Genomic DNA, 14,526 nt, shown 5'->3' with positions numbered 1-14,526 from the left:
TGGCAGACGTGACAGAGTCTGGAGACGCCGTGGAGAACGTTCTGCTGCCTGCAACATCCTCCAGCATGACCGGTTTGGCGGTGGGTCAGTCATGGTGTGGGGTGGCATTTCTTTGGGGGGCCGCACAGCCCTCCATGTGCTCGCCAGAGGTAGCCTGACTGCCATTAGGTACCGAGATGAGATCCTCAGACCCCTTGTGAGACCATATGCTGGTGCGGTTGGCCCTGGGTTCCTCCTAATGCAAGACAATGCTAGACCTCATGTGGCTGGAGTGTGTCAGCAGTTCCTGCAAGAGGAAGGCATTGATGCTATGGACTGGCCCGCCCGTTCTCCAGACCTGAATCCAATTGAGCACATCTGGGACATCATGTCTCGCTCCATCCACCAACGTCACGTTGCACCACAGACTGCCCAGGAGTTGGCGGATGCTTTAGTCCAGGTCTGGGAGGAGATCCCTCAGGAGACCATCCGCCACCTCATCAGGAGCATGCCCAGGCGTTGTAGGGAAGTCATACAGGCACGTGGAGGCCACACACACTACTGAGCCTCATTTTGACTTGTTTTAAGGACATTACATCAAAGTTGGATCAGCCTGTAGTGTGGTTTTCCACTTTAATTTTGAGGGTGACTCCAAATCCAGACCTCCATGGGTTGATAAATTTGATTTCCATTGATCATTTTTGTGTGATTTTTTTGTCAGCACATTCAACTATGTAAAGAAAAAAGTATTTAATAAGATTATTTAATTCATTCAGATCTAGGATGTGTTATTTTAGTGTTCCCTTAATTTTTTTGAGCAGTGTATAAAGAGAGTGGAGACAATATCTACATACGTGTGTGTGCGTGCGTGTGTGCGTTTGTGCTTTTGCTTGCTTGCATTCGTACGTATATGTGTGTGTGTGTGTGTACGTATGCGTGTCTTTGTGTGTGTGTTTGTATGCGTGTGAGAACGAGAGAGACACAGAGACACTGAGAGAGAAATAAAACGAGAGAGAGAGAATAAGAGTTCTAAAGTGTTTAAGCTGAATGGTAGTGTTCCAGTCACTACCTCCTTATAAATTCTAGACTGCAGACATCACTGTCTGAGGAACAGTGTCGGTGGTGGTGCAGCCACGGAAGGAAGACAATGCTTATCATTGAGCGCGTTGCAGGTTGTCTTTTTTTGCAGGCGCGCTGCACATCTCATTGGCAGGGAATACTATTTGTAGATCAGTAATTCTACACCTCACTTTGCTTAAGCTGATCCTCTCAAATGGACTCGGAAGTTGTAGCTAAAAATGGGTTAGTTAAGAGCAGTAGTCAGTTGAACCAACCATGGAAGTATATTGTAGCCAATTCGGGGGGTGGCCCAGTCCGGGACTCGAACCTGGGTCCAGCAACTGTTAAGCCAACAACTTAACAGTTAAGGTATTTCACGGGTGGGGAGAGAGCGAGAGAGAGCAGGGTGGACATGGAGGGGGCTTGGCTTGAAGCGCTGAACATCATGACAACGTGAATTGGAGTGTGTTTAGGCTATTACTAGCATCACAACTTCACTGAATTACAGAATCATATACTAGACATTAGGAATGTACTCTATTTGGAGCAAAAAAGAATAACCGGTTCTCAAGAGATTAAAGTATCGGTTCTGTTCCAGAACACTAGAGATCACTCTCGTTTGCTAAAGTGATAAGATGAATAATTTTGCTCACATTGTAATTTCTCATTTACATTTAGTAACGTCAATGACACTTGGTATTTAGACACACCAAATGATCAATGGAATCCTCAAATGTATGACATACCAAAAGGGTGTGATTAGCTAATCATTTTCTTTAATATAGACCCCTCCCCGATAACAGTTTGCCACTGGAGGGAATGCTCAAGGTCCTTGTATATCTTTGTAATGAGTGATTTTCAAGGCAGTAACACCAATGACATAAAACTTAGGGCACATATTATATTTGTTTTAATAGCATTCTTATAAAAGTATTTGCTTTTATTGATCTATACAATATATTAAATACTTTTCTTTACTTTCTAGCATTTAAAATAATTGATAGATATCTCTAAATACTCAAAACATGTCACTACTACTCTACTAATCACTACTGGGACAAGCCAATTTGCTTGCCCTAGGGACTTTAAACAATGCATAAATGTAAATTTTTGCTATATTTATCATTGATAAACAGTTCAATATCAACAAAAAAACATGTATGATGTGTAACTATTTGACATTTTAAGGTGTTTTTCATGGTTGCAAATGCGAGGGACACAAATGCCCGACGCAATTCAAGAATGGCCCTTCTCCAGGCCTTGTGAGGACTGATATTCTGCACAGTGCATATGCAATAAACACGGCCTGGAATGCGACCATTACATTGAGGGCTAGTTTCGTCTGCTTTGATATGTAGAAGATGTATTTTTTGCAATATTGATGAAAGGGGTACTGAACTCACCCTGCATGCTCTGTGCACGGTTAGCATGTAGCCTAGGGTATTGTGCATGGTACTAAAGAATAGTGAAAGTAATTATTTGTTTAACCATGTCTGCATTTTTGAAGTGTATGGATACTCCAATGTCTGTTAATAATAAAATGTCTGTTACTATAATGTGTGTGGGTGTGCGTTTGTGTGTGCGTGTGTTTGCGTTACATTCCCAGCACAGTCTGTATTATATCACTGTTGGCCACTAGATGTCAGTCTAGGTCAGTAGCAGGACAAATTATTGACACTACACTCCCCCTCTTCTCAAATCAGTGCAGCCGATTTTCAGTGTAGGGTGAAGTTGCCCCTAGACACTGATCTTGGGTCAGTTTTGCATTCACTTCGCTAATGGTTAAGGTTAGGATTGGTGGAGGGGAAGCTAATCCTAGATCTGTACCTGGGGGAAACTTCACCCTGGGCCATTATTCTCTCTAATCAGAGATTTATTCAGACCTGGGACACCAGGGCTGCGTTCACACAGGCAGCCCAATTCTGATATGTTTTTTCACTAATTGGTCTTTTGACCAATCAGGTCAGCTCTGAAAAAGATCTGTTGTGAAAAGATCTGATGTGATTTGTCAAAATACCAGCTAGTGGGAAAAATATAATAATTGGGCTGCCTGCCTCCCATACATATGACTAATAAAAACCTGAACTTGCACGTGTATAAAGCAGCCTATGTAATTGGAATCTGGCCAATCATTGATATTAAAAGAATAGTTCAGCCAAATTACACATTTGTTTCCTTACCTATAGTCAGAGAGAGACTGCAATTGTTTTTTCCAAAACAAGTAACTGCCAGCAACTGCTAATATTTATACTTTTTTAATCAAAAACCACTTTAAGTCAATGTCCCATCAGTTAGCATGTGTTACATTTCATACTCAAATCATCTCAAAGTAACTTCAAAGTCATTGAGCTGCACAATCCCTTTCAGAAATGAAGTCGACTTCTGCTTTCAGGTTATGGAGTCTAATTAACATCCATTATTTCTTTATCTGCCCTCTCTTTTTCATCTGTCCATTTCTGCTCTATTCTCATTGTCTGCCTGTTTCTTATCTTCCTTCTTCCTCTACCTCCCTGCCGCTCGCTGTCTATCTCTCCATCTCCCTCTGTCCTAAGGGTAACCCAACTCGTACCTGGCTCTGTATCACGTTTCAGGAGAAGACCCAGATGGAGACAGTGTCGAAGTAACAAACGTTTATTACAAAAACAGGGGGCAGGCAAACGACAGGTCAAGGGCAGGCAGAGGTCAAAAATCCAGGGTGGTGTGACAAGGTACAGAACAGCAGGCAGGCTCAGGGTCAGGGCAGGCAGAATGGTCAAAACCGGGAAAACTAGAAAACAGGAACTTGAAAAAGACAGGTGCAAGAGGAAAACCGCTGGTAGGCTTGACGAAACAAAATGAACTGGCAACAGAAAAACCGAGAACACAGGTATAAATACACTGGGGATAATGGGGAAGATGGCCACACCTGGAGGGGGGTGGAGACAATCACAAAGACAGGTGTGACACTCTGTGTGTGTGTGTGTGTGTGTGTGTGTGTGTGTGTGCGTGTGTGTGCGCGCGCAGAGCCTCCTCTTCCTATAGGCAGATTACGCGCTGCGCATAGGGCCCCTGACATCTAAGGAGCCCAACCATTTTTATATATATAGGATATTTAAGCAATAAGGCCCAAGGGGGTGTGGTATATGGCCAATATACCATCGCTAAGGGCTGTTGTTATGCACAACGCGGAGTGCCTGGATACAGCCCTTAGCCGTGGTATATTGGCCATATACTACAAACCCCTGAGGTGCCTTATTGCTATTATAAACTGGTTACCAACGTAATTACAGCAGTAAAAATAAATGTTTTGTCATACCCGTGGTATACGGTCTGATATAACCTGGGTGGTTGATTGGCTGATTGGCTGACAGCCGTGGTATATCAAACCGTATACCACAGGGCACTAATGGAGGATTGTACTGTACTGTGGATGGAGGGTATTTTGGAAGGATTTGGTCTCTCCCTATTGTTATCTCTCGTGTGTGTGTGTGTGTGTGTGTGTGTGTGTGTGTGTGTGTGTGTGTGTGTGTGTGTGCATGTGCACAGTTCCAGCTTTTTAAATTGGTGTCCAGTGTCACCACTCCCAGGTTGTGCATTGTGCCCTTTTGAAATAGCAGCAGAGGGTTATATATAAGCCTCACAGTACTCATAGCTAGCACACACACACAGCTGACAACGTTCTCCATCCACACATCTATATCCACCTGGACCAAGAGAGAGGAAAGCTGCTTCCCAACAGATTGACAAAGAGAAACGAGGAAAGGAGAAGATAATCAAATGAGCCGAAAGAAAGCAAGACGGCTAGACAGGAAGAGAGAGAGAGCACAAGCGAACATTGATGCTGTTGAACGTTGCACTTGCTGCAAAATTGGTATATAGCAAGAAATTGGGAAAGACAGACAGACAGACAGACAGACAGACAGACAGACAGACAGACAGACAGACAGACAGACACAAAGAAACAGACGGAAGTACGGACGAACAGACAGACAGAGACGGACGGCCGGACAGCTAGACCGGCAGACAGAGACAGACAGACAGATGGAGTGGAAGGATGCAGAGCGTCAACATGCTGATGGGTAAGGCAGGGGGCAGTGTGAGGGTGACCGAGCTGGACTGCAGTGTTCAGGAGGAGGACTGGGAGAGAGGCCGGAGCTATAGCGCTCATTGGCACAGCCTCAGCCTCATCCCACACCCACAGGACAGGTAAGTGGCAGCTTACACACACACACACACACACTACTGCATGCCCAGGCCCACCCACTAGGGATCCAGGACCACCCACTCATTAAAAAAAATATATATATATGTTATGCTCTTTACAGGACATTATTTGTATTTTTACCTAAACATGCAAACACCACCAAATATAATTCATAGCAAGCAGTGCACTGGGTTAGTCAGATAAAATACAGTGCATCTTCTCTATGCTGTGTCTAAGCATTTAAGTGGTCAACAGAAATGTGCATTGCACCCCACAGTGTTATGACATGTAATGTCATGTAATATTCTAAATTGTATATAACTGCCTTAATGTTGCTGGACACCAGGAAGAGTAGCTGCTGCCTTGGCAGCTACTCTTCCTGGGGCAGCATCTAATGGGGATCCTTAATAAATACAAAATACAAATACATTGTCACTATAGACCCAGATTTGTAGTGTTTCATATACCCTCCCCCCTGCAGACAAACAGTGAGCGAGCTGGATCTCTCCCTTTGCCAGTCCCTCTCCAGACAGTGGGAGGCCCGCAGACTGCTCCAGCGCTGCTTCTCAGGTACCCTGCAACAGGAGTCCACGATGTCCCTCAGGCAGAACTGCCTCTCAGGCACCAAGCAACAGGAGGCCACGATGCCACTCAGGCCCCAACTGATCTGACTGAGGGGCTGCACACAACCAGGGCCCCTGCATCCCCAGGAGGAGGTGTGCTTCATCAATGGGCTGAAAAGAGCCATGGTGGGTGTGGGGCTTAGGAGAGATCTAACCCCAGTATGTTCCACCGTGGTGGGCTTCACCAAACTTCCCAGGGCCCTGGGTCGGGATGTGTCCCAAGAGACAGAGGATAGGGGATGGAGGATAGATTAAAAGGGACAGAGAAGCCAGAAGTGGTGAGAAAAGGAGAGAGAGAGAGAGAGAGAGAGAGAGAGAGAGAGAGAGAGAGAGAGAGAGAGAGAGAGAGAGAGAGAGAGAGAGAGAGAGAGAGGATGGGGGGGAGGATGGGAAGAATGGGAAGAGAGTGATAAAAGGTTGATGTTACACACACTTTTTTATATATAGTACCAGTAAAAAGTTTGGACACACTTACTTATTCCAGGGTTTTTCTTTATTTTCATAATTTTTTACATTTTAGAATAATACTGAAGACATCAAAACTATTAAATAACACATATAGAATCATGTAGTAACCAAAAAAGTGTTAAACAAATCAAAATATATGTTATATTTGAGATTGTTCAAAGTAGCCACCCTTTGCCTTGATGACAGCTTTGCACACTATTGGCATTCTCTCAACCAGAATCATGAGGTAGTCACCTGGAATGCATTTCAATTAAGAGGTGTGCCTTGTTAAAAGTAAATTAGTGGAATTTCTTTCCCTCTTAATGTGTTTGAGCCAATCAGTTGTGTTGTGACAAGGGGGGTGGATGGGAGGGGGCCCTATTTGGTAAAATACCAAGTCCATATTATGGCAAGAACAGCTCAAATAAGCAAAGAGAAACGACCATCCTTCATTACTTTGAAACATGAAGGTCAGTCAATCTGGAAAATGTGAAGAACCTTGAAGGTTTCTTCAAATGCAGTCGCAAAAACCATCAAGCGCTATGATGAAACTGGCTCTCATGAGGACCGCCACAGGAAAGGAAGACCCAGAGTTATAAGAGGATAAGTTCATTAGAGTTACCAACCTCAGAAATTGCAGCCTAAATAAGTTATTCACAGAGTTCAAGTAACAGACACATCTCAACATCAACTGTTCAGAGGAGACTGTGTGAATCAGGCCTTCATGGTCGAATTGCTGCAAAGAAACCACTACTAAAGGACACCAATAATAAGAAGAGACTTGCTTGGGCCAAGTAACACGACCAATGGACATTAGACCGGTGGAAATCTGTCCTTTTGTCTGGAATCTAAATTGGAGATTTTTGGTTCCAACCGCTGTGTCTTTGTGAGACGCAGTGTAGGTGAACGGATGATCTCCGCATGTGTAGTTCCCACCGTGAAGCATGGAGGAGGAGGTGTGATGGTGTGGGGGTGTTTTGCTGGTGACACTGTCTGTGATTTCTTTAGGATTCAAGGCATACTTAACCAGCATGGCTACCACAGCATTCTGCATTGATATGCCATCCCATCTGGTTTGGGCTTAGTGGGACAATAATTTGTTTTTCAACAGGACAATGACCCAACACACCTCCAGGCTGTGTAAGGGCTATTTGACCAAGTGATGGAGTGCTGCATCAGATGACCTGGCCTCCACAATCCCCCGATGTCACGATCGTCTGAAGGAGGAGACCAATGCGCAGCGTTGCGAGTGAACATGATGACTTTATTAATCAAAGCAACCACGAAAAAACAACAAAAGACGATACGTGAAGTTCTATACTGAATACGACAAACAGCAACAAAGAAACAATAACCCACAACACAAAGGAGAAAACATACAGAATATATATGGCTCCCAATCAGAGATAACGAGCCGACAGCTGACACTCGTTACCTCCGATTGGGAGTCATCGACCAATCACCACATGACACAAACAAAATGAAACTCACCCATCCCCAACACCACCAAATGAAATACACCCAAACACATGAAAATGAACAACCCTGGCTCAATATAAACGTCCATAGAGCCAGAGTGTCACAGTACCCCCCCCTAAAGGTGCGAACTCCGGGCGCACCAACATCAGGACTAGGGGAGGGTCTGGGTGGGCGTCTGTCCATGGTGGCGGCTCTGGCCCCGGTCGTGATCCCCACCCCACCACAGTCACAACCTGCTTCGGTAGCCTCCTCCTAATGACCACCCTCCACCTAACCCCACCTGGACTAAGGGGCAACCCCGGACTAAGGGGCAGCATCGGCCTAAGGGGCAGCACCGGGATAAGGGGCAGCACCGGGATAAGGGGCAGCACCGGACTAAGGGGCAGCACCGGACTACGGGGCAGTACCGGACTAAAGGGCAGTACAGGGCTAAGGGGCAGCACCGGGCTAAGGGGCAGTACCGGACTCAGGGGCAGCACCGGACTAAGGGGCAGCACCGGGCTAAAGGGCAGCACCGGACTAAGGGGCAGCACCGGGCTAAGGGGCAGTACCTGACTAGATGGCGGATCCTGGCTGGCTGGCTCTGGCGGATCCTGGCGGGACGGCTCTGGCGGATCCTGGCGAGACGGCTCTGGCGGATCCTGGCGGGACGGCTCTGGCGGATCCAGGCTGGACGGCTCTGGCGGATCCTGGCGGGACGGCTCTGGCGGATCCTGGCTGGACGGCTCTGGCGGATCCTGGCTGGACGGCTCTGGCGGATCCTGGCTGGACGGCTCTGGCGGATCCTGGCTGGACGGCTCTGGCGGATCCTGGCTGGACGGCTCTGGCGGATCCTGGCTGGACGGCTCTGGCGGATCCTGGCTGGACGGCTCTGGCGGATCCTGGCTGGACGGCTCTGGCGGATCCTGGCTAGACGGTTCTGGCGGATCCTGGCTGGACAGCTCTGGCGGATCCTGGCTGGACGGCTCTGGCGGATCCTGGCTGGACGGCTCTGGCGGATCCTGGCTAGACGGTTCTGGCGGATCCTGGCTGGACAGCTCTGGCGGATCCTGGCTGGACGGCTCTGGCGGATCCTGGCTGGACGGCTCTGGCGGATCCTGGCTGGCTGACGGATCTGGCGGATCCTGGCGGGCTGACGGATCTGGCTGCTCATGGCTGGCTGACGGATCTGGCTGCTCATGGCTGGCTGACGGATCTGGCTGCTCATGGCTGGCTGACGGGTCTGGCTGCTCATGGCTGGCTGACGGGTCTGGCTGCTCATGGCTGGTTGACAGATCTGGCTGCTCATGGCTGGCTGATGGTGCTGGCTGGGAGGCTGGCGGTGGAGGCGGACCCCAGCCTCGGATTGCAGTCATCACCTCCAGCAGGGCGGCTCCCATCTGCAGGAGCTGCTCTTTCTGGTTCCGAACCTGAGCTTCCAGTCTGATATGGGCTGCGTCGGCTCCTGCTGATTCCATAGCAGGTGTATGATTCTGTCTGGCGGAAGGCTCTAGCGGCTCCTGTCTGGCGGAAGGCACTAGCGGCTCCGATCTGGCGGACGGCTCTGAAGGCTCATGGCAGACGGGCGGCTTTGCAGGCTCAGTACAGACGGGCGGCTTATGCAGCGCTTGACAGACGGGCAGTTCAGACGCCATAGGGCCGACAGGCAGTTCAGGCGCCGTTGGGCAGACGGCCAGTTCAGGCGCCGTTGGGCAGACGGCAGACTCTGGCCGACTGGTGACGCACCCCGTAGGATTCGTGCGTGGAGCAGGAACAGGCCGGGCTGGGCTGGCGACGCGCACCTTATCCCTGGTGCGAGTGGCCGGAACAGGCCGGGCCGGGCTGGCGACGCACATCGTGGACCTGGTGCGTGGAGTAGGAACAGACCGGTCCGTACCGGGAACACCCACCACTGGCCTTAACTGGGGATCAAGAACGGACCGGACCAGACTGGGAACACACTTCAGTCTCTCATGCCGTGCCACAACAACTTCCCTCCCTCTACTCGCCAATGGCTCCCGTAATCCGATAGCCTTCTCTCCAGCTCTACCTGTGGCAGCCTCCTGCTGCCCAGGCGCCCAAGCCATGTGCCCCCCCCCAAAAAATTTTTGGGGAGTAACCACGGGCTTCCAGCCTCGACTCCGCGCTTCCTCTTCATACCACCTCCTCTCGGCTGCAGCTGCCTCCAGCTCTTCACGAGGGCGGTGATATTCCTCCTCATACCACCTCCTCTCGGCTGCAGCTGCCTCCAGCTCTTCACGAGGGCGGTGATATTCCTCCGGTTGTGCCCAAGGACCCTTTCCAGCCCGAATCTCCTCCCATGTCCAAAAGTCCTTAGGAGGCTTCCATAAATCCTGCGTAGGTAGGTCCTGTTGCCGCTTGTTACGCCGCTTGGTCCTCTTGTGGTGGGTTATTCTGTCACGATCGTCTGAAGGAGGAGACCAATGCGCAGCGTTGCGAGTGAACATGATGACTTTATTAATCAAAGCAACCACGAAAAAACAACAAAAGACGATACGTGAAGTTCTATACTGAATACGACAAACAGCAACAAAGAAACAATAACCCACAACACAAAGGAGAAAACATACAGAATATATATGGCTCCCAATCAGAGATAACGAGCCGACAGCTGACACTCGTTACCTCCGATTGGGAGTCATCGACCAATCACCACATGACACAAACAAAATGAAACTCACCCATCCCCAACACCACCAAATGAAATACACCCAAACACATGAAAATGAACAACCCTGGCTCAATATAAACGTCCATAGAGCCAGAGTGTCACACCCGACCTCAACCCAATTGAGATGGTTTGGGATGAGTTGGACCGCAGAGTGAAGGAAAAGCAGTCAACAAGTGCTCAGCATATGTGGGAACTCTTTCAAGACTGTTGGAAAAGCATTCCAGGTGAAGCTGGTTGAGAGAATGCCAAGAGTGTCCAAAGCTGTCACCAAGGCAAAGGGTGGCTACTTTGAAGAATCTCAAATATAAAATATATTTTGATTTGTTTAACACTTTCTTGGTTACTACATGATTCCATATGTGTTATATCGTAGTGTTGATGTCTTCACTATAATTCTACAATGTAGAAAAGAGTTCAAATAAAGAAAAACCCTTGAATTAGTAGGTGTGTCCAAACTTTTGACTGGTACTGTGTATATGTGTATATATTTTAGAAGGTACAATATCATGTATGTAGAAGAATGTAATATTACACTCAAAGTTGGTTGGTGATTAAAAAAGCCTGTTGTGTGTTTATTGTATTTACAGTTGCCATAAGCAATGGCAATACACTACTAGTACAGCTGTCCCAAGTAAGCTGTCCCTTTTCTAGATAGAGCTTTAGAGCCTCATCAGCCATGCTAAAAATGGCAGATATGCAGTTGTACTGTTCCAACCACTTAGTTCAAGGGTTTAAGACTGCATCTGTTTTGCGAGTGTATATTGTTTTACTGTAAGATTGAGTATCAGTCACTTGCAATAAACTTCAATCAGCCTTTAATATAGTACGGTTTAGCTTATTTTCATGATGTACAACATTGGCAGGTAAGAGCTGAATTGCAGTGTTACAGCCTTCTATTTTGCATTACTGTGATAGCCTTTTGATAGCAACTTTCATTTGCTATCATAAAATAAATAAACAAGCAAATGTTTTATTGCGGTGATCGCTATAAACGTATAGGATTTTATATTAGCACTGATTAAGCACTTTTCAAGAACAGTTTGCTGTATGATTGTTTTCCACAATAAAGCTTGTCTTCACTAGGAAAAGGTCTGATATTCTGCACAGTGCATATGCAATAAACACAGCCTGGAACGCAACCATTAAATTGAGCACTAGTTTAGTCTGCTTCGATATGTAGAAGGAGTATTTTTTTGTGACATTGATGAAAGGGATACTGAGTTCACACTGCATGCTCTGTGCACAGTTAGCACGTAGCCTAGCATGTTGTGCATGATACTAAAGAAAAGTTAGTTTTTTGTTTAACCATGTGCATTGTCTGCATTTTTTTAAATATATGAATACTCCCATGTTTGTTAATGATAAAATTACTATGATACTATTATAATGTGTGTGGGTGTGGTTGTGTGCGTGCGTGCGTGTTACATTCCCAGTACAATCTATGTATGATATCACTGTTGGCCACTAGATGTCAGTCTAGTACAGTAGTAGGGCAAATTATTGACACTATACTCCCCCTCTTCTCAAGTCAGTGCAGCTGATCTTCTCTGTAGGGTGACGTTACCCCTAGACACTGATCTTGGGTTCATTCACCGCAATAATGGTTAAGGTTAGGATTGGTGGAGGGGAAGCTGATCCTAGATCTGTACCTGGGGGAAACTTCACCCCAGCCATTCTTCTCTCTAATCAGGGATTGTTTCAGACCTGGGACACAAGGGTCATGCAGGCAGCCATATTTTTTCACTAATTGGTCTTTTGACCAATCATATCAGATCTGAAAAAGAGCTGATGTGAAAAGACCTGATGTGATTGGTCAAAATAACAATTGGTGGAAAACATCATAATTGAGCTGACTGCACCCTATGTGACTGGAATCTGGCCAATCAGTGATATTAAAGGAATAGTTCAGCCAAATTACACATTTACACATTTGTTTTCTTACCTATGGTCAAGGAGACACTGCAATTGGTTTTGCAAAACAAGTAACTGCCAGCAACTGCTAATATTTAGAATTGTTTAATCAAAAACCACTTTAAGTCAATATCCCACCAGTTAGCATGTGTTACATTTCATACTCAAATCATCTCAAAGTAACTTCAAAGTCACTGAGCTGCACAATCCCTTTCAGAAATGAAGTCGACGTCTGCTTTCAGGTTATGGAGTCTAATTAACGTCCATTATTTCTTTATCTGCCCTCTCTTTTTCATCTGTCCATTTCTGCTCTATTCTCATTGTCTGCCTGTTTCTTATCTTCCTCCTTCCTCTACCTCCCTGCCGCTCGCTGTCTATCTCTCCATCTCCCTCTGTCCTAAGGGTAACCCAACTCGTACCTGGCTCTGTTAGTGTGTGTGTGTGTGTGTGTGTGTAGAGCCGCTTCCTATATGCAGACCACGCGCTGCACATTGTGTAATTAACTGATGGTCCCTAACTTGCCCCATAGGGATATTGAATGCCAAACCAAATTGACCATGGGCATTACGATCGGGTCGCGTGCAGCTGTGCTCCGAATTGATGATTACTTGGGTGCTGCCACTGCCAGCTGTGGGCATGTGAGCAGGATTGAAATAAACCCAACCCAAATAAAACTGTTACGGTACCCTTCATTACGTGACATACCATTTTTTTCTATAATCTCGCAAATCTCAGGCTTGGACGAGACTGACTTTATGACCAAGATTATCCTATTTACATTTTGCAGTCAATTTTGACATTAGAATAAATGTTTCTGACTCATATCGATGCTACATAGGTAATTTGAAAACCAGAAGTTGCTTTTTAGGGGCAGTCGCTCTTCAACATGGTATACAGTTGAAGTCGGAAGTTTACATACACCTTAGCCAAATACATTTAAACTCAGTTTTTCACAATTCCTGACATTTATCCTAGTAAAAGTTCCCTGTCTTAGGTCAGTTAGGATCACCACTTTATTTTAAGAATATGAAATTTCAGAATAATAGTAGAGAGAATGATTTATTTCAGCTTTTATTTCTTTCATCACATTCCCAGTGGGTCAGAAGTTCACATACACTCAATTAGTATTTGGTAGCATTGCCTTTAAATTGTTTAACTTGGGTCAAACGTTTCAGGTAGCCTTCCACAAGCTTCCCGCAATACGTTGGGTGAATTTTGGCCCATTCCTCCTGACAGAGCTGGTGAGTCAGGTTTGTAGGCCTCCTTGCTCGCGCACGCCTTTTCAGTTCTGCCCACACATTTTTTATAGGATTGAGGTCAGGGCTTTGTGATGGCCACTCCAATACCTTGACTTTGTTGTCCTTAAGCCATTTTGCCACAACTTTGGAAGTATGCTTGGGGTCATTGTACATTTGGAAGACCCATTTGCGACCAAGCTTTAACTTCCTGACTGATGTCTTGAGATGTTGCGTCAATATATCCACATCATTTTCCTTCCTCATGATGCCATCTATTTTTTTAAGTCCACCAGTCCCTCCTGCAGCAAAGCACCCCCACATCATGATGCTGCCACCCCCGTGCTTCACGGTTGGGATGGTGTTCTTCGGCTTGCAAGGACCCCCCTTTTTCCTCCAAACATAACGATGGTCATTAGGGCCAAACAGTTCTATTTTTGTTTCATCAGACCAGAGGACCTTTCTCCAAAAAGTATGATCTTTGTCCCCATGTGCAGTTGCAAACCGTAGTCTGGCTTTTTTATGGCGGTTTTGGAGCAGTGGCTTCTTCCTTGCTGAGCGGCCTTTCAGGTTATGTCGATATAGGACTAGTTTTAATGTGGATATAGATACTTTTGTACCTGTTTCCTCCAGCATCTTCACAAGGTCCTTTGCTGTTGTTCTGGGATTGATTTGCACTTTTCGCACCAAAGTACGTTCATCACTAGGAGACAGAATGCGTCTCCTTCCTGAGCGTTGGCTGCGTGGTCCCATAGTGTTTATACTTGCGTACTATTGTTTGTACAGATGAACGTGGTATGTTCAGGCGTTTGGAAATTGCTCCCAAGGATGAACCAGACTTGTGGAGGTCTACAATTTTTTTTCTTAGGTCTTGGCTGATTTCTTTTGATTTTCCCATTATGTCAAGCAAAGAGGCACTGAGTTTGAAGGTATGCCTTG

Source organism: Coregonus lavaretus (assembly GCF_964263955.1).
Source record: "Coregonus lavaretus genome assembly, chromosome: 1".
NCBI lineage: Eukaryota > Metazoa > Chordata > Actinopteri > Salmoniformes > Salmonidae > Coregonus > Coregonus lavaretus.
The sequence above is the reverse complement of the archived record's forward strand: the minus strand, read 5'-3'. Positions refer to the sequence as shown.